The sequence below is a fragment of the Microcaecilia unicolor genome, chromosome 10 (genome assembly GCF_901765095.1).
Source record: "Microcaecilia unicolor chromosome 10, aMicUni1.1, whole genome shotgun sequence".
Taxonomy (NCBI): domain Eukaryota; kingdom Metazoa; phylum Chordata; class Amphibia; order Gymnophiona; family Siphonopidae; genus Microcaecilia; species Microcaecilia unicolor.
The window spans coordinates 133,188,730-133,206,881 of record NC_044040.1 but is presented as its reverse complement, the minus strand read 5'-3'; the positions used below and the strand labels follow the sequence as shown (position 1 = coordinate 133,206,881).

Here is an 18,152-nt window from a genome sequence, read left to right as displayed (position 1 = left end):
CTGAGAACCAGGGAAGTCAGGGTTCAAAGCCCACTGCTGCTCCCCGAGATCTTGGACTTAGTCACTTAACTACCACCTCAGGTATAAACTTAGATCGTAAGCCCTCCAAGAACAGGAAAATACCTACTGTACTTGAATATAACTCACCTTGAGCTACTACTAAGAAAGTGTGAGATAAATCTAAAACCAGGCATATTGAGAATACAAAACCCTACAAATGTCACTCAGGATCTATAGAGCAATTCTACCATACAATATCTTCACTATCAGTTATAATGTTCTATTACGTATTGTGTTGACATCTTAGTAGTAGCTCAAGGTGAGTTATGTCAAAGTACAGTAGTTATTTTCCTGTTCTTGGAGGGCTTACGATCGAAGTTTATACCTGAGGTGGTAGTTAAGTGACTTAAGTCCAAGATCTCAGGGAGCAGCAGTGGGCTTTGAACTGGACAAGGAATGGAAAAAGAGGAGGAGACATAGCTATAATCTATAGATCCCAATTTACCGTTACAACAAAAGCTGAATCAATACTCCCCCAACTGGAAATCGCTTCAGTTAGAGTCAATCACCCAACCCTACAAGACTACCTAAACCTTATCCTGTTCTATAGACCACCAGGCAACTGGCAAGACTGCCAAACACATTTTATGGACTTCATATTGAACACGTGTCTCTGCCCAAAACCTTCTTATAGCAGGAGATATCAACCTCCACCTAGAGGATACTAACCTAACAAACGTAGCTGAATGCAAGGACCTCCTCCAACTTTGGGAGCTCCACTGGCCAAACACACAACCCACCCACATCAAAGGACATACATTAGACATCATTACATACAAATTTTCACCAGAACTAAATCTCACACTAAAAGATATAAAATGGACAGCCATACCATGGTCTGATCACTACATAGGAAGTCTCTCCCTTCACTGGCAAACAAAAAACTCTCAACACAATCAAGAACAACTAATTTATACCACGAGAGGCAAAATAGACCCACCAACATTTTGGCACCAATTCCATAACAACGAATGGACAGCACCAGCAGACTCAACCCAATTTCTTCATGATTGGGACAACAGATGCAGAATCATACTAGACTACATAGCACCACTCCAAACCAGAACATCACATAGAAAAAAATTAAATACCATGGTTTAATGAAGAACTTAAAGAATTAAAAACTACTTTCAATGATTGGAAGCAATTACAAAGAAAATACAAATACACCATCAGACAAACTAAAAGATATTATTATAAAACTAAAATCGGATCGGGCTACAAGGACACACAAACTCTTCCAACTCGTAAATAAATTACTGAATACCACTCCGGTCACCTCAGACACTCCATCAAGCAGACAACCTTGTGAACTACTTCAAAGAGAAAATTATAAAGCTATGACTCACGATACCCTTCAACACAATAGACTATCCACCTCATAATCGAAAGTGAAAGACGCCAATATATCGTGACCCAAATTGAAAGCCGATTTTGGGCGTTTCCAACTGCAATCCGTAGCGGAAATGGGTAAAGTTGACGGGGGCGTGTCGGAGGCGTGGTGAAGGCGGGACTGGGGTGTGGTTATCGGCCGAGGAGAGATGGGCGTCTTTAGCTGATAATCGAAAAAATAAAGGCGTTTTTAGCGCGATTTTGGGTCACTTTTTGGACCTTTTTTTTTCACAAACAAGTCCCAAAAAAGTGCCCCAACTGACCAGATGACCACTGGAGGGATTCGAGAATGACCTCCCCAGACTCCCCCCCAGTGGTCACTAACCCTCTCTCACCAAAAAAAAACAAAACACTTTATTAACTTTTTTTTCCAGCCTCTATGCCAGCCTCAAATGCCGTACCTACCTCCATGACAGCAGAATGTGTTCTATCCTCCGACAGCCTTTCCCTGGTTTTGATGTGGCTCTCAGGCGAGTGTGGGAAAATTAGGTTCTTACCATGATAATTTTCTTTCCTTTAGTCATAGCAGATGAAGCCATTACGTATGGGTTGTGTCCATCAACCAGCAGGGGGAGATAGAGAGCACTAAACTTTTCTCAGTGCCTCATGGCCAGCTAGCTCCACTGCTTCTTCAGTATTTGAAGCTTCCAAAGCAGTATGGCAAACCGCAATGGGAATAACATGAACTTTCCTCACAGCAAACGATGGCCCCTTAACAAGGGCATAAACTCAGCAAAAGGAGGGAATGAATTCATCCTCCTGGAAGGAATAAACTCATCCTCTCAAAACATGAACTGGAGGGAATTAACTCATCCTCCCATAACTGTAACAAGAATCCTGAAGACTGTTTTCCGACTCCACAAGGAAGGAATATAACTTCAGGAAACAAGAACAGCACCTAAAATCAGAATCACTGCAATACAGACAATCATACAGGGAGAGCTCATGGCTTCATCTGCTATGACTAAAGGAAAGAAAATTATCATGGTAAGAACCTAATTTTCCCTTCCTTGTCATCAAGCAGATGAAGCCATTACGTATGGGATGTAACAAAGCAATCCCTAAATAGGGTGGGAACAAGCCACACCACGCGCTAGCACCTGTGCTCCAAAACGCGCATCCCTCCTGGCAGCCACATCCAGCCTGTAATGTCGGGCGAAAGAGAGCTTAGAAGCCCATGTTGCAGCACTGCAAATCTCATGAAGAGATAGTGCTCCAGTTTCCGCCCAGGAAGAGGAAATCGCTCTTGAGGAATGTGCCTCAAAGGCTTCAGGCGGAGCCCAGCCAGACAGCAGATATGCTGAAAAGATAGCTTCTTTGAGCCAACAGGCAATAGTGGCTTTAGACGCTGAAGACCCTCTGCGAGGACCTGCAAACAGCACAAAAAGATGATCAGAGGTCCTGAAAGAATTTGTAATTCGCAGATACTGCAACAGAGTCCTGCGCACATCCAAAAGGTGCAACTGCCCAAATGAATCTGGAAACTCCTCCTCAACAAAGGAGGGAAGAAAAACAGGCTGGTTTAGGTGAAACGCTGAAACCACCTTAGGCATGAAAGAAGGCACGGTCCAAACCGTGACCCCTGACTCTGAGAATTGCAGAAAAGGGTCTCTACAGGACAGCGCCTGGAGCCCTGACACCCGTCTCGCCGAAGTAATGGCCACTAAAAAGACGGCCTTCAGTGTCAAATCTTTCTCTGAAGCACGCCGAAGCGGCTCAAAGAAAGCCTCCTGAAGGGCCTTCAATACTAACCCCAGGTTCCAAGCTGGACAAGGTGCCCGCACAGGAGGACGGAGCCGAAGGACCCCTCTAAGAAACCGTGCCACATCTGGATGAGCAGCTAAGGACACGCCTTCAACCTTGCCACACAGGTAGGCCAATGCTGCCACTTGCACCCGCAGAGAATTATAGGCCAAGCCTTTGTGTACACCATCCTGCAAAAAGTCCAGAATTGGCGAGACAGGAGCCCGCAACGGAGAAAGCGCTCTTGAAACACACTAGACTTCAAACTGGCGCCAAATCCTGGCATAAGCCACGGAAGTGGAGCGCTTATGGGCCTGCAGGAGAGTGGAAATTACCTTGAGTAGCCTCTCTCTCTCAATTGCGCCCTCTCAATCGCCATGCCATAAGACCAAAGTGGCAGGCGTCCTCCATGGCCTCCGGACCCTGTGACAACAGGTGCGGAACCAGAGGTAACGGAAAGGGAGCCTCCAACAGCATCTGTCGGAGGTCCGCATACCAAGGCCTCCTGGGCCAATCCGGGGCGATGAGCACCACTTCTCCTGGATGCAGCCGAATACGCAGGAGCACTCGCCCTATCAAAGGCCACGGAGGGAAGACATACAGCAAGCCCAGGGGCCAGGGTTGAGCCAAGGCATCCAACCCGGCAGAGCGAGGATCCCTCCCATCTGCTGAAGAAGCACGGGACTTTGGCATTGGAACTGGTCACCATAAGATCCATCACTGGCTTGCCCCATTTGGCACATATCTGCAGGAATACATCGTCTGCTAGTTCCCACTCCGCTGGATCGATCTGATGCCTGCTTAGATAGTCTGCTTGCACGTTGCTCTGACCTGCAATGTGAGCTGCTGACAGGGACTGTAGATGCAGCTCGGCCCAGTGGCAAATTTGTTCGGCCTGCGCGGCTAGAGCTCTGCACTGAGTGCCGCCTTGTCGATTTATGTAGGCCACTGCTGTCGTGTTGTCCGACATCACTCGGACAGCCAATCCTTCCAGGGTCACTTGAAAGGCCAGAAGAGCCAGAAACACCGCTTTCAACTCCAGGCGGTTGATAGACCACTCCGACTCGTTGGGCGTCCACAGACCCTGGGCATGCTTCCCCTGGCAATGTGCGCCCCAGCCCATCAGGCTGGCATCTGTCACCACTAGGCACCAATAGGGGAGCGACAGCGGCATTCCCCGCCGCAACATGCTGTCCGAGAGCCACCACTCCATACTGAGGCGGGCCGCAGGGAGCCAAGAAAGTCTGCACTGATAATCCTGAGATACTGGAGACCATCGTTAAAGTAGAGAATACTGTAGAGGTCTCAGGTGCACTCTCCCCCAGGGCATCACTTCCAAGGTGGCCATCATCGATCCCAACAGCTGGACAATGTCCCAAGCTCGCGGGCGGGGCATCCTCAGGAGCAGATGGACCTGATTCTGAAGCTTGCACCTCCTTTGCTCGGGAAGAAACACATAGCCCGAGGCTGTGTCGAACCTGGCCCCCAAATATACTAGAGATTGCGAGGGGGTCAGGTGACTTTTGGCCATATTGACGACCCAGCCCAGAGATTGAAGGACTGAAACCACTCTGGCTGTAGCTAGATAACTCTCTTTTTCTGAGTCTGCTCTGATGAGCCAGTCGTCTAGGTACGGGTGAACCCGGATACTCTCGCCTAAGAAAGGCAGCTACTACCACCATTACCTTGGAGAAGGTTCGGGGAGCTGTGTCGAGGCCAAAAGGCAAGGCCCGAAACTGGAAATGTTTTCCCAACACCACAAACCGCAGAAACTTCTGGTGCGGGGGCCAAATTGGTATGTGCAAGTAAGCTTCTTTCAGGTCCAGAGACGTGAGAAACTCTCCTGACTGTACCACCAAAATGACGGAGCGCAGGGTTTCCATGTGAAAATGCCGCACTCTTAAGGACTTGTTTAGCTCTTTTAAGTCCAGGATCGGGCGAAAAGACCCGCCTTTTCGTGGCACCACAAAGTAAAAGGAGTAGCGGACTAGACCTTGTTCGGCGGGAGGCACCGAGGTCACAGCCCCTATCTGGCACAGACTGTGCAAAGTCTCCTCTACCGCCGCCCGTTTGGCGGCAGAACCGCATCGGGACTCCACAAACACGTCTCTCACCGGGGCATCGAATTCTATTCGGTATCCGTCTCTGATCAGGTCCAAGACCCACTGATCTGCGGAGATTTTGGCCCACTCCTCGAAAAAGAGGGAAAGTCTTCCTCCGATGACAGGAAACGAGGAGGGGGCCGGCGCACCATCATTGAGAGGGTCGCCCCTGAACGCCAGGCCTTGAACCGGCAGCTGTGGAACGTTTGTCCGAGACAAAGGAGTTTCTCTGCTGAAAGCGGGCACGCGAAGTGAACCCAGCAGCACGCCCCAGGCGGTACCTTCTAGCTTCACAGAAGCGAGGTGTGTAAGAGGAGCGGACCGCCTGACCCTTAGAGGAAGGCTTCGGCCTATCTTCGGGCAAGCGCTGAGGTTTGGAATCCCCCAGGCCTTTAACAATGTTTTCCAGCTCCTCACCAAAGAAGAGAAGGCCTTAAAAAGGCAACTTCACTAACCTTTCCTTAGAAGCCATGTCCGCCGCCCAATGTCGTAGCCAAAGAGTGCGGCGAGCCGCCACTGCTACAGCCATTTGTTTAGCCGAAGCTCTGACCATATCATAAAGGGTGTCAGCTAAAAAGAACAAGGCCGATTCCATCCGCGGAGCCACTTCAAATAAGGTCTCCGCTCCATCACCTAGCTGTTCCACTGCCTGCTGTAACCAAGCCAGGCAGGCTCTAGCAGCATAACAACTGCATGCAGACGCCCGAACAGTGAGACCTGCCAAATCAAAGGACTGCTTCAGAGCTGAATCAAGCCTGCAGTCTTGAATATCCTTCAGGGCAACACCTCCTTCAACAGGGAGGGTAGTTCTCTTTGTCACAGCCTTGACCAGGGCATCCACTTTAGGCATTGCAAAGCGAGCCAAATGTTCCTCACTCAGAGGGTATAATTGCCCCATAGCCCTGGCAACCTTCAAAGGTCCCTCGGGGTCAGCCCACTGAGCCGAAATAAGCACTTGGATGGAGTCATGCAAAGGAAAGGCTCAAGCAGGCTTTCTGGTACTAGCCAACCTTGGATTAACAGAGGAGGCTGTGCCACTCCCCGGATCTTCAATCGAGAGGGCTTGTAAGGCATCTGAAATAAGCACTGGCAGCAAAAATCCTCACCGCAGACGGATCATCAAGCTCCTGTGGCAATTCTGCACCCGACTCTGGCTCCTCAGCCCAAGAAGTTCTGCTAGACCCCTCAGAATCCTCATAGCCCAACCACGGGGGGGGGGGGGGGGGGGGGGGGGTGCGCCACACTCAGAAGGGGAATTAGCCCTTCTGTGTTTATCAGGAGGATAAGAAACAGGCAAAGCCAACTCCAAAAGACCAGGATCCACCGGGGGGGCAGGCAGAGGGTCTGAAGATCCCTGTGGAAGAGCTCTTTTAAGCATGTATGCCCTATGCTGCATTAAAACAAAATCAGGGGAGAAAACCGCTCCCTGACCGCCCGGATCCTGCCCAGGGCTATCAGCTCTATTATTAGCCTCACTCAGAGGACCCCCCCCCCCCCCTGGATTCAGAGCTCTCTGTCGCAACAGAGGCCGCGCCATGTGGAAAATCCAAAATGGCGTCCGCTGCCAGCTCAGAGCGCGAAAGACCGCCGCTCGCCATGCTCGGGCCGGCTCTACCATCTGTACAGCACGAATTACAGAGCCCTGCTGCTGATTTGTGCTTGCCACATTTAGAACAGCGCTTTACAGTCTCCTCAGCCATCGCCGAAAACGGCAGTAAAAATCAAAAATGGCGGTTCTCGCCAAAAACGTCCCGATTGCGGGCCCACCCCGGAGGAGTCATAAAACACTCTTACCTCACTAGACCGAGTATCACAGCTCCGGTCCTGCAGAAGAATCTCAAGAAAAAAATCCTCTTTTTTATTTATTTTTTTTTAACGCTGTGAGGAAAGCAGAGGCAAAAGAGGTAAATAAAAACACTCCGGAGGCTCAGATAAGTGGGAAAGGCGAACCAATGTGCCTGCATCCACTGAGTGGGAAAGGACAGGGAAAAGCAAGCTAATATGTCCACATCTACGGAGGCATGGGTAAGGCAGGGAAAGGGCTGACCTATGTGCCTTCAAAGTGAAGCTGCTATAGCCTGTAACACCCCGGCTAACAACTGGCAAGCCAGGAGCCACCCCCAGGCAGATTTTTGATGGAGCTCGAAGAAGCTGCAGCCACCCTGCTTGGGGAGATAGAGAATACTGAAGAGGCAGTGGAGCTAGCTGGCCATGAGGCCTTGTTTAAAGTTGAGTGCTCTCTATCTCCCCCTGCTGGCTGATGGACACAACCCATACGTAATGGCTTCATCTGCTTGATGACAAGGAAGACACCTTTTCTGTTATGCGCACTGCAGAGTCACATCAGCAATGCATTGTGGTTGGTGTAGGGTATTGGGCTCCGTGATTCCACTAGCTTGTGGTAAATGCTCACGATGTTGGTAGTTGGTACTCCCATGGTGCTTTTCCCCCTGCTTACTGGGTCAGAGTGTGCCCTGTTTTCTTTCCGGTAGTCCATGAGGTAGTTGCCATTTTTGTAAGCCAGTTTTAGATCCCTTTCATGTGTTAGCCACGTTACAGAACCTAGTTCTTACCTTGAAAGTTGCTGAAAGAGGGCATTGTACAGCATATTCTGCCAGCTCTGACTTACTGCTAATCTCAGTACCAGGGAGACTCGTTGCCAGTGGGACACAACCTCTGATCTGCAGTTAACTATGAGTAAACGTGCTTATTCCAATAAAGGATGTTTTCGGAGAGATTAGTCTTCAGGTGTCAACTGGTGTGCCAAAGTTATACAGCAGCAACAAGTCCTAGAGGCCTGCGTGTATGCAGGTCCCTGGAGCACTTGTAGTGGGTACCGCAGTGAACTTCAGGCATGTGGACCCAGGCCCATCCCCCCCCCCCACCACCTGTAACACTTGTGCTGGTAAAAGGGAGGCCTCCAAAACCCACTGTACCCACATGTAGGTGCCCCCTTCACCCCTAAGAGCTTTGGTAGAGTTGTATCATTTGTGGGTAGTGGGTTTTGGGGGAGGGGGGGTTGGGTGCTCAGCACCCGTGATAAGGGAGCTATGCATGCGGGAGCTTTTTCTGAAGTCCACCGCATTGACCCATCCTGGCATATCAGGGGGGCCAGTGTACTACGAATCCTCGCCCCTCCCATGACCAAATGGCTCAGATTAGGACGTTTTTGAGCTGGGCGTTTTTAAGTTTCCATTATCACTAAAAAAAAACGCCCAGCTCAGAAACGAACAAATCCATGGCATTTGGTCCGTACAAATCATATTATCGGAAAAAAAGATGGACGCCCATTTTTTCGAAAATACAGGCTGTCCCGCCTCTTCACGTACCCGTTTTCGGACATAGATGCCCATAGAGATGGGCATTCGCGTTCGATTATGCCCCTCCACGTAAACCTCCTTGAATGTTTAGACCCAACACCTGGGGAATATCCAGCAGACCGATCATGGACTAAGTTTGACATACTATCGATCGACAGTATTTCCCAATAGCTTAAAACTTACGCCAAATTGCAATGCAAACTAGACATCTGCCCTAGCAATCTTCTAAGGTCTGCCCCTCAACAATTCAAAACAGACCTCACGAGGCACCTGAACTACATGCTACAAAAATGGTCTCTTCCCAAAAGATAAAGGAAATATCCTACTCACTCCTCTACCTAAAGAAGCAAAGAAAACTACAAGTAACTATCGCCCAGTAGCATCGATCCTGCTGATAACCAAACTTATGGAAGGCGCAGTGATGAAACAGCTCACTAACTACCTAAACAAATACTCAATCCTGCATGAATCTCAATCAGGATTTCGATCAACTATAGCACCGAAACAGTATTAGTAACTTTAATCAATAAGTTAAACAATTGCAACTGGCAACAACATACTTCTTTTGCAATTTGACACGTCCAGTGCCTTCGACATGGTCAACCATGGAATACTACTACAAATCCTGGAATACTCTGGAGTTGGAGGAAGCGTTCTTAACTGGTTTAGAGGATTCCTAACAAGATCATACCAAGTAACAATTAAAGCGGGGACATCAGCCCCATGGACACCTAAATGTGGAGTTCCCCAAGGATCCCCCCACTCACCAACCCTCTTTAACCTAATGATGACACCCTCTAGCCAAGCTTCTAGACAATCAAAACCTCAACCCATACATATATGCTGATGTCACAATCTACATCCCGTTCAAACATGATCCAAAGGAAATCACCAACGAGATCAACCAAAGCTTCCAAATTATGCACTCCTGGGTGGATGCTTTTCAGGTAAAACTCAATGCAGAAAAAACACGTCTCATACTTACCTCACACCATAACACAAGTAAATTTTCCACCATAACCACCCCTAACTTGTTCCTCCCTGTCTCTAACACTTTGAAAATTCTTGGAGTTACCATTGATCGAAATCTCACACTTGAAAACCATGTGAAGAATACAACTAAGAAAATGTTCCACTCCATGTGGAAACTCAAAAAAAGTAAAACCTTTCTTCCCAAGGGCCATTTTCCGAAACCTGGTACAATCAATGTTACTAAGTCACCTGGACTACTGCAATGCACTTTACACTGGCTGTAAGGAACAAATAATCAAGAAACTTCAAAACTGCCCAAAATACCGCAGCCAGACTTATATTTGGAAAAACAAAATATGAAAGTGCAAAACCCCTAAGAGAGAAATTACACTGGCTCCCAAATAAAGAACATATTGCGTTCAAGTTCTGCACGATTGTTCATAAAATCATTTACGGAGACATGCTTGACCTCGTGGACCTCCCACCCAGGAATGCCAAAAGATCTGCCCGCACCTACCTTAAATTTACACTTCCCCAGCTGCAAAGGATTAAAACACAAACTAAACACATGCGTCCAGCTTTTCCTACATGAGCACGCAGTTGTGGAATGCACTACCAAATCACTTGAAAACAATCAACGAAATAACTAACTCGCAAATCGTTGAAAACCTCTCTCTTCACCAAAGCCTACCATGAGAACCCATAACTATCTACAACACATCACCACTCCTCCCTTATTATGACTGTCTTCTTTCTATAATTGCTTGATTAGATCAACTTGCTATCCTTAATATTTCTACCACCAATTGTATTTTTTGTACCCTGAAATGGTGAGGCATAACAGGTCTTTCTAAGCCACATTGAGCCTGCAAATAGGTGGGGAAATGTGGGATACAAGTGCAATAAATAAATAGTATACCATGCCATACTTTGTATTGTTAGTTGAATATTTTTACTGCTGTAACTGCCTATTTATTGCTCATGTTTGATCTATTCTTACTGTACATCACCTTAAGTGAATGCCTTCAAAAGGGCGGTAAATAAATCCAACTAAATAAATAAAATAAATAAACCTTAAACGTGACAATCCCCTGCATTTTACAAAATCAACCAAAACTAACAGACTCCTCAGGCTGCGATCTTCTTTAAGTCTATGAAAGTCTTCAATTGGTCAGAAAAAAAAAGTATATTTTACTCCAAGATATTTAACATTTGCAAGGATATGCCAATAAGAAAGACGCTCCCAATGGTAAGACATCCTGTTTCAGGGCTAAAAATAATTTCCTAAGTTCCAGTGTCAATCTAGTTACATCTGAATAAATCCATATCCTTCTACCACAAAAGAGAACTTGTGAATTCCTCAAAAACAACCCCATAACACTGTTCAAATCCTGCTCAAAAATAGATGAGACTAACAAGGTTGCTCTTTCTGAATCTTCTGCTAAAGATGCTTCCAGAATTTCCGACACATTTAATACTTCAGTTCTCATTCCTTGATTCCAAATTTCAGTCCCTTGTCCCATAGGGCCAGGCGCCACTCAAAACTTTTGAAGAAATATAATAAATCCTATTTATTAGTGGAATAGATAGTGATTTACTTTGAGTTTTTTCAATCTAGGAAACTGGAACGCGCATGGAAAAAAAAAAAACGAACATACCCTCAACACATGGAAACAACTACAAATACGCAATAAGGCAGACCAAAAGATCGTACTACAAAACTAAAATTGGACCGGACTACAAAAACACGAAGAAATTATACCATCTCGTTAACAAACTAGTAGACACAACGCCGGTCACCACAACCAACACAGACATCCCATCTGCAGACAACCTTGCTAAATATTTCAATGAAAAAAATCGTAAACCTACGCAAAACCTTACCTCAGAACTACATGGGCATAGAAAACTTCATTAATGGTCTAGACCCAACCCCTGGTGAATACCCTGCTGACCAAATATGGTCAAATTTCGCTCTCCTCAGCGCCGACACAGTTACCAGGCGATTAAAAAAATACTCCAATAGCCACTGTCAACTGGACACCTGCCCCAGCTACCAATACAATCTGCCCCACATCGCTTCATAACAGATCTCACATCCCACTTAAACTTCATGCTTAAGCACGGTATCTACCCTAAAGAAAAAGGCAACATCCTGCTCACCCCAATACCAAAAGACACCAAGAAAAAAACAAACGACATTACCAACTACCGCCCAGTAGCATCTATCCCATTAGTAGTCAAACTAATGGAAGGACTGGTGACCAAACAACTCAATGACTATATAAACAAATTCACTATACTACATGAATCACAATCAGGATTTCGACCCCTACACAGCACCAAAACAGTACTACTTACACTCCTAACCAAATTCAAGCAGGAAACAGCAATAGGCAAGAGCATTCTCCTCCTCCAATTTGACATGTCAAGTGCGTTTGACATGGTTAACCATAACATACTGCTAAGACTCTTAGAATACTTCGGAATCGGTGATGGCACTCTCAACTGGATCAAAGGTTTTTTTAACCACAAGAACATTTGTTTGTTGCATTTGTATCCCACATTTTCCCACTTCTATGCAGGCTCAATGTGGCTTACAATACATCATGAATAGTGGAAACATATAAGAAAATATACATTTAGCATTACAGAAGGAACATGGGTTATATGATAATGGTAAAACATATTAGTAGTTTAACAAGCAAATATTATAAGGCAGTTCTGGATATTTGTATAGGAGTTCACATTTGTTGATCTTTATGGTATGCCCTGTCAAAGAGATGGGTCTTCAGTAGTTTGCAGAAGTTGGTTAGTTTATAGAGTGTTTTTAAATTGTGCGGCAGCGCGTTCCAGAATTGTGTGCTCAGGTAGGAAAAGGTTGACGCATGCTTTAGTTTGTATTTTAGACCTTTACAGTTGGGGAAGTGAAGATTGAGGAATGTGCGGGATGATTTTTTAGCATTCCTGGGTGGTAATTCTATCAGGTCTGACATGTAGGCTGGGGCGTCTCCGTGAATGATTTTGTGAACTAGGGTGCATATTTTGAACGTGATGCGTTCTTTGCGTGGGAGCCAATGTAGCTTTTCTCGTAGGGGTTTAGCACTTTCATATTTTGATTTGCTGAATATGAGTCTAGCTGCAGTATTCTGAGCTGTCTAAAGTTTCTTGATTATTTGCTCTTTGCAGCCAGTGTAGTTGCAGTAATCTAGATGGCCGAGTACCATTGATTGTACCAGGTTGAGGAAGACTGTCCTTGGGAAGAAAGGTCTTACTCTTTTTAAATTTCCACACTGAGTGGAACATCTTCTTGGTTGTGTTTTTCGCGTGACTCTCAAATGTTAGGTGTCGATCAATGGTAACTCCAAGAATTTTTAGGGTGTCCAAGATTGGAAGATTCAATTTTGGTGTGTTAATTGTGGTGAATTTGTTCGTGTTATGTTGCGAGGTGAGTATTAGGCATTGGGTTTTTTCTGCACTGAGTTTCAGCTGAAATGCGTCCGCCCATGTATACATGATGTGTAGGCTTTGGTTGATGTCACTGGGAATTTTCTTTAGATCATATCAAGTGAAATAAAAAACAAACATATCGTCACCGTGGAAACCAGACTGCAGAGTACTGCAAGGATCACCACTATCACCGATCCTTTTCAACTTCATGATGACTCCACTAGCCAAGACCTTATCCAGCCAAGGCCTTAACCCATTTATCTACGCTGAAGACGTTACATTATATATCCCCTACAAACATGATTTGGCAGAAATCACCAACGAAATCAAGCTCAGCTTAAATATCATGAACTCATGGGCAAATGCATTCCAACTAAAACTCAACACAGAAAAAAGCACACTGTCTCATCTCATCCCAATAGAATACATACAAACCCACAAACATTAACACCCCAGGATACACCCTCCCTATCACAGACAGCCTGAAAATTCTCGGAGTAACAATCAACCGGAACCTCTCACTAGAGACCCAAGCGAACTCCACCAAGTACCTTAGAGGAAAGGAGAAACGGGTGACATGATACAGACGTTCAAATATTTGAAAGGTATTAGTCCACACACAAACCTTTTCTGGAGACGGGAAGGTGGTAGAACTAGAGGACATGAATTGAGGTTGAAGGGGGGAAGACTCGTGAGTAATGTCGGGAAGTATTTTTTCACGGAAAGGGTGGTAGATATGTGGAATGCCCTCCCACGGGAGGTGGTGGAGATGAAAACGGTAATGGAATTCGAACATCCGTGGGATAAACACAAAGGAATCCTATTTAGAAGGAATGGTTCTACGGAATCTTAGCGGAGATTGGGTGGCGACGCTGGTAATTGGAAAGCAAAACCGGTGCTGGGCAGACTTCTATGGTCTACGCCCTGATCGTAACTGAATAGCTATGGATGGGCTGGAGTGTAAATTTTAAGGGGCTTCAACGTTAGCTTCAGAACTTTTATTACAAGAACAGTGCTGGGCAGACTTTTACGGTCTGCGCCCTGAGAAAGGCAAGGACAAATCAAACTCAGGTATACATATAAAGTATCACATACCATGTAAAATGAGTTTATCTTGTTGGGCAGACTGGATGGACCGTTCAGGTCTTTATCTGCCGTCATTTACTATGTTACTATACAGAAACTGTTTTTCTCAATGTGGAAACTCAAACCTGTGAAACCATTCTTCCCGAGGGAAATATTTCTTAACCTGATACAATCTATGGTACTAAGTCACACAGACTACTGTAATGGAATCTATGCAGGATGCAAGGATCAAATCATAAAAAAACCTTCAGATCGCCCAAAACACAGCAGCCAGGCTTATATTTGGAAAAACGTGTTTTGACAGCGCCAAACCACTCCGAGAAAAACTGCATTGGCTACCAATCAAAGAACATATCACTTTCAAAATCTGCACGACTGTTCACAAAATAATTTACGGTGAGGCACCTGGATAAATGACAGACCTTACAGTGTAGTAAATGTAAAACAAATTTTTCTTCACCCAACGCGTAATTAAACTCTGGAATTCATTGCCGGAGAACGTGGTGAAGGCGGTTAGCTCGGCAGAGTTTTAAAAGGGGTTAGACGGTTTCCTAAAGGACAAGTCCATAAACCGCTACTAAATGGACTTGGGAAAAATCCACAATTTCAGGAATAACACGTATAGAATTTGGGAAGCTTGCCAGGTGCCCTTGGCCTGGATTGGCCGCTGTCGTGGATAGGATACTGGGCTCGATGGACCCTTGGTCTTTTCCCAGTGTGGTATTACTTATGTACTTATACTGACCTGCCAACCAGAAACACCACAATATCTGCACGATCATACCTAAACCTCCACTACCCAAGCAACAAAGGACTCAAATACAAATCCACCTTATGCATCCAGCTTTTCCTACTTAAGCGCATAACTATAGAACGCACTGCCAAAAGCTGTAAAAACTACGCTAAACCACCTATTTCCAGAAAGAACTAAAGACAGACCTGTTCAGAAGAGCATACCCCACTGACCCAACATAAAAATATATGGACACCTGCAACACAATGTAACCAAAGACCGAAATGGACATTACCTGACTCTTCCTCTCCCTCTAAATTCCCCCCAATTGTACCTACCATACATGTACCTTATCTACCACAATATCACCTTGTATTCATTCATACCTTGTATTTGTTCAGACCGGAATCGGCTAACGCCGTTAACGGTAATATGTAAACCACATTGAGCCTGCAAAAAGGTGGGAAAATGTGGGATACTAATGTAACAAATAAATAAAATAAATAAATATTCTTCCTTTCTGGAAGAGTCTGTGGAAAAGCACACTGGAGGAGTTGGGGCTGAATGGCAGGGTGTAGACAGTGTAGCTCTGTCAGTTCTACTTTCAGCACTTCATTTTTCTCCTGCAAGATCATTAATAGTTTGAGAGGAAGACCGTAGTGAAAATTTTGCCCTTTGATTCTGTTAGTACCTTACTAAAGCCCATTGGTTCAAGGTTTCCTTTAAAAAAAAAAAAAAGTGAGGGAAGCTACCTTTATTTATTTGGATTTTGCTCACACCTTTTTCATTAGTAGCTCAAGGTGAGTTATATTCAGGTACTCTGGATATTTCTCTGTCCCAGGAGGGCTCACAATCTAAGTTTGACACCTTTAGTGGAGTTAGTGTGGATGCAAAAAAAACAAAAAAAAGAAAAAACTGATAAGATGCCAGGACAGTTGGAGGCAAGTTAACTCCTACACATACAAGAGACTCCATGTAGGTGCTCCTGATTTCTTTTGGAGAGCTACAAGTTATGACACACAACAATACAGGATTGCATCAGCCCGCATTTCAGCTATATTTCTCCTTGTCTACAGAGAATATCTCTGGGGCCACTGCAAGGAACTCCACTATTAGCTGTCTGTACTTTTCTACCTGAGTTTCCTACCTGTACTTTCCTATCTAGCCAAGGCCTAAAATTTATCGAGCAATTTAGGAACAATCAAGGGCTTTTACCGTTTTTGATGAGTTTAAAAATTAATGTAACCCAGGGGTCATCCTTTTGTGCCTGTATTTAACTAAAGCTTTCTATTCAGCATCATCTGAATGCTGGATTAAGTTTTGAGACATAGATGATAAACTCATGGAAGACTGAAATGAAGATTTAAGACTAGTTTTAAGGTGCTTCACCACACAGAATCAAATTATATGACGACTAAGCTGCAAAGATATGTGCTTTCTAACGCAGGATCAATCATTTGGTGGGTCCTAGGCAAAGTCACATTGGACCCCTCCATTCAACATATAAACCCCAAAAATGCACCCCCTTACACTGTGATTCTGACAGCAGACAAAATCCAATAGAGAAGGAAGCAGCAGGTAAATGAAACTGCTCACCAACTCCTCTGTCAGGCTTTCAAGGCAGAAACCATGGAGCAGCAGTAGCAGGAAAAACCACCCCACACCAGAGACAAGGCAGAACTCTGACAGAAACAGCTAGACTTCACCTGAGCTTGACCGCCCTTCCCCAGGAGTTGAGCCCCTGGGTGCAGGCGGCCGGCAGGACTTAACGGACAGGGCAGGCACTGGATACCAACTAGGCTGAACAGGGACTGAGGGTCAGAGGGGAAAGGAATATACATGGGCAGCAAGTCAGGAAACTGGGCTAGGACTCACAGACAGACAATACTACACAAAGCAGGAAATGGACAAGCTAAAGGACAGGAACTAAAAGCTGCCACTGAAACAGGGTACAAATACTGACAGGCAAGAGACAGGACTGAAAGCTGTCACGCAGCCACTAAAACAGGGTACAAATACTGACAGACAAGAGACAGGACTGAAAGCTGCAGAGCAGCCACTAAGCAAGAGACACAGACAAACAGAAACTAGACAAGGAATACAGACCAGAAACAAGACTAGGGAAGTAAGCAAATAAACCTATGCTAAACTACACACAGATAACTAGAAACAGATAAGGAACTAAACAAGAAACCAGACTAGGCAGAAGGGCAACAAAGCACCAACAAACCATGGACCTTACGATGCAAAGGCAAACTCAGAAGGTTTCCAGGTGGTAATAAACCCATCAGCAGATGAACTCAGATGCAGGAATCACGAGGTAGCTACAGGTGAGGCTAGCTGCCAAACTTCAAACCAAGCCTGGAGAGCTGGAATATCTGGACCGGACCAGAAAGAAAGTCTGGAAAGTATATGGCAGCCACCGGTTCTGGCCACCAGAGGGCAAGAGGAACACAAACCAAGACACAGGCAGAAAGCATACTGAAGCAGAGAGAGGCTTAACACACACAGGTGCAGTAGAATGGAGTAATCAGAGCCATGCTGGAAGCAGCCAGCACACAGAGACAGAACTAACTCAGGAAGAACAGACAGAAGCCAGCTCAGAAGCTGACCGCAGGAAATAAGGTGAGTCTGAGAGGGGTCACGACCACAATCATGACACCTCTTGCCAACTAGAGAATAATAAACAGGGGTTGTGGAGAATAAGACTTCTGAGGGTAGTGGTGGCTCTTGTCTTCTCCCCTCCATCTCTTTCTGCCAGCAACTGACTTACCAGGACAAAAATCAATCTGGAGAGCTGTTAACTAGCACTTCTGAGAGGGCTGCCTCAAAACACTTGAGCCCTAGGCACATGCCTAGTTTGCCTAAGCCATAATTCTGCCCCGGTGCCTTCTTGGGCACTACATTCACAAGAAAAGTAATTTGTTATTCCTGCAAAATCCAGGGCTAGGGCTGTGGCTTTCTTGCACTATTTCACTTTTATGGAATAAATTGCCAGGATCCCTGCATGCAGTTCTGTGGCTGAAATTTACCACTCGTCTTTGATTGAAACCAAAGCCAAAACCAAAATTAGCCACTATGGCTCGGCCCACCTCTACTACTACTTAACATTTATAAAGCGCTACCAGGGTTACACAGCGCTGTACAATTTAACACAGAGGACAGTCCCTGCTTGAAGGAGCTTACAATCTAAAGGACAAAAAGTGCAGTCAATCAAATTGGGGCAGTCTAGATTTCCTGAATAGATGAATAATGGTTAGGTGCCGAAAGCGACATTGAAGAGGTGGGCTTTGA

General features: G+C 45.5%; 1 protein-coding gene across 4 annotated transcripts in view; it reads right to left on the bottom strand.

Annotated features, from left to right (window-relative positions):
* Nucleotides 1-18,152, bottom strand: part of THAP4 (THAP domain containing 4) — a 563,666-nt gene that overhangs the window by 517,437 nt on the left and 28,077 nt on the right. The window lies entirely within an intron of this gene.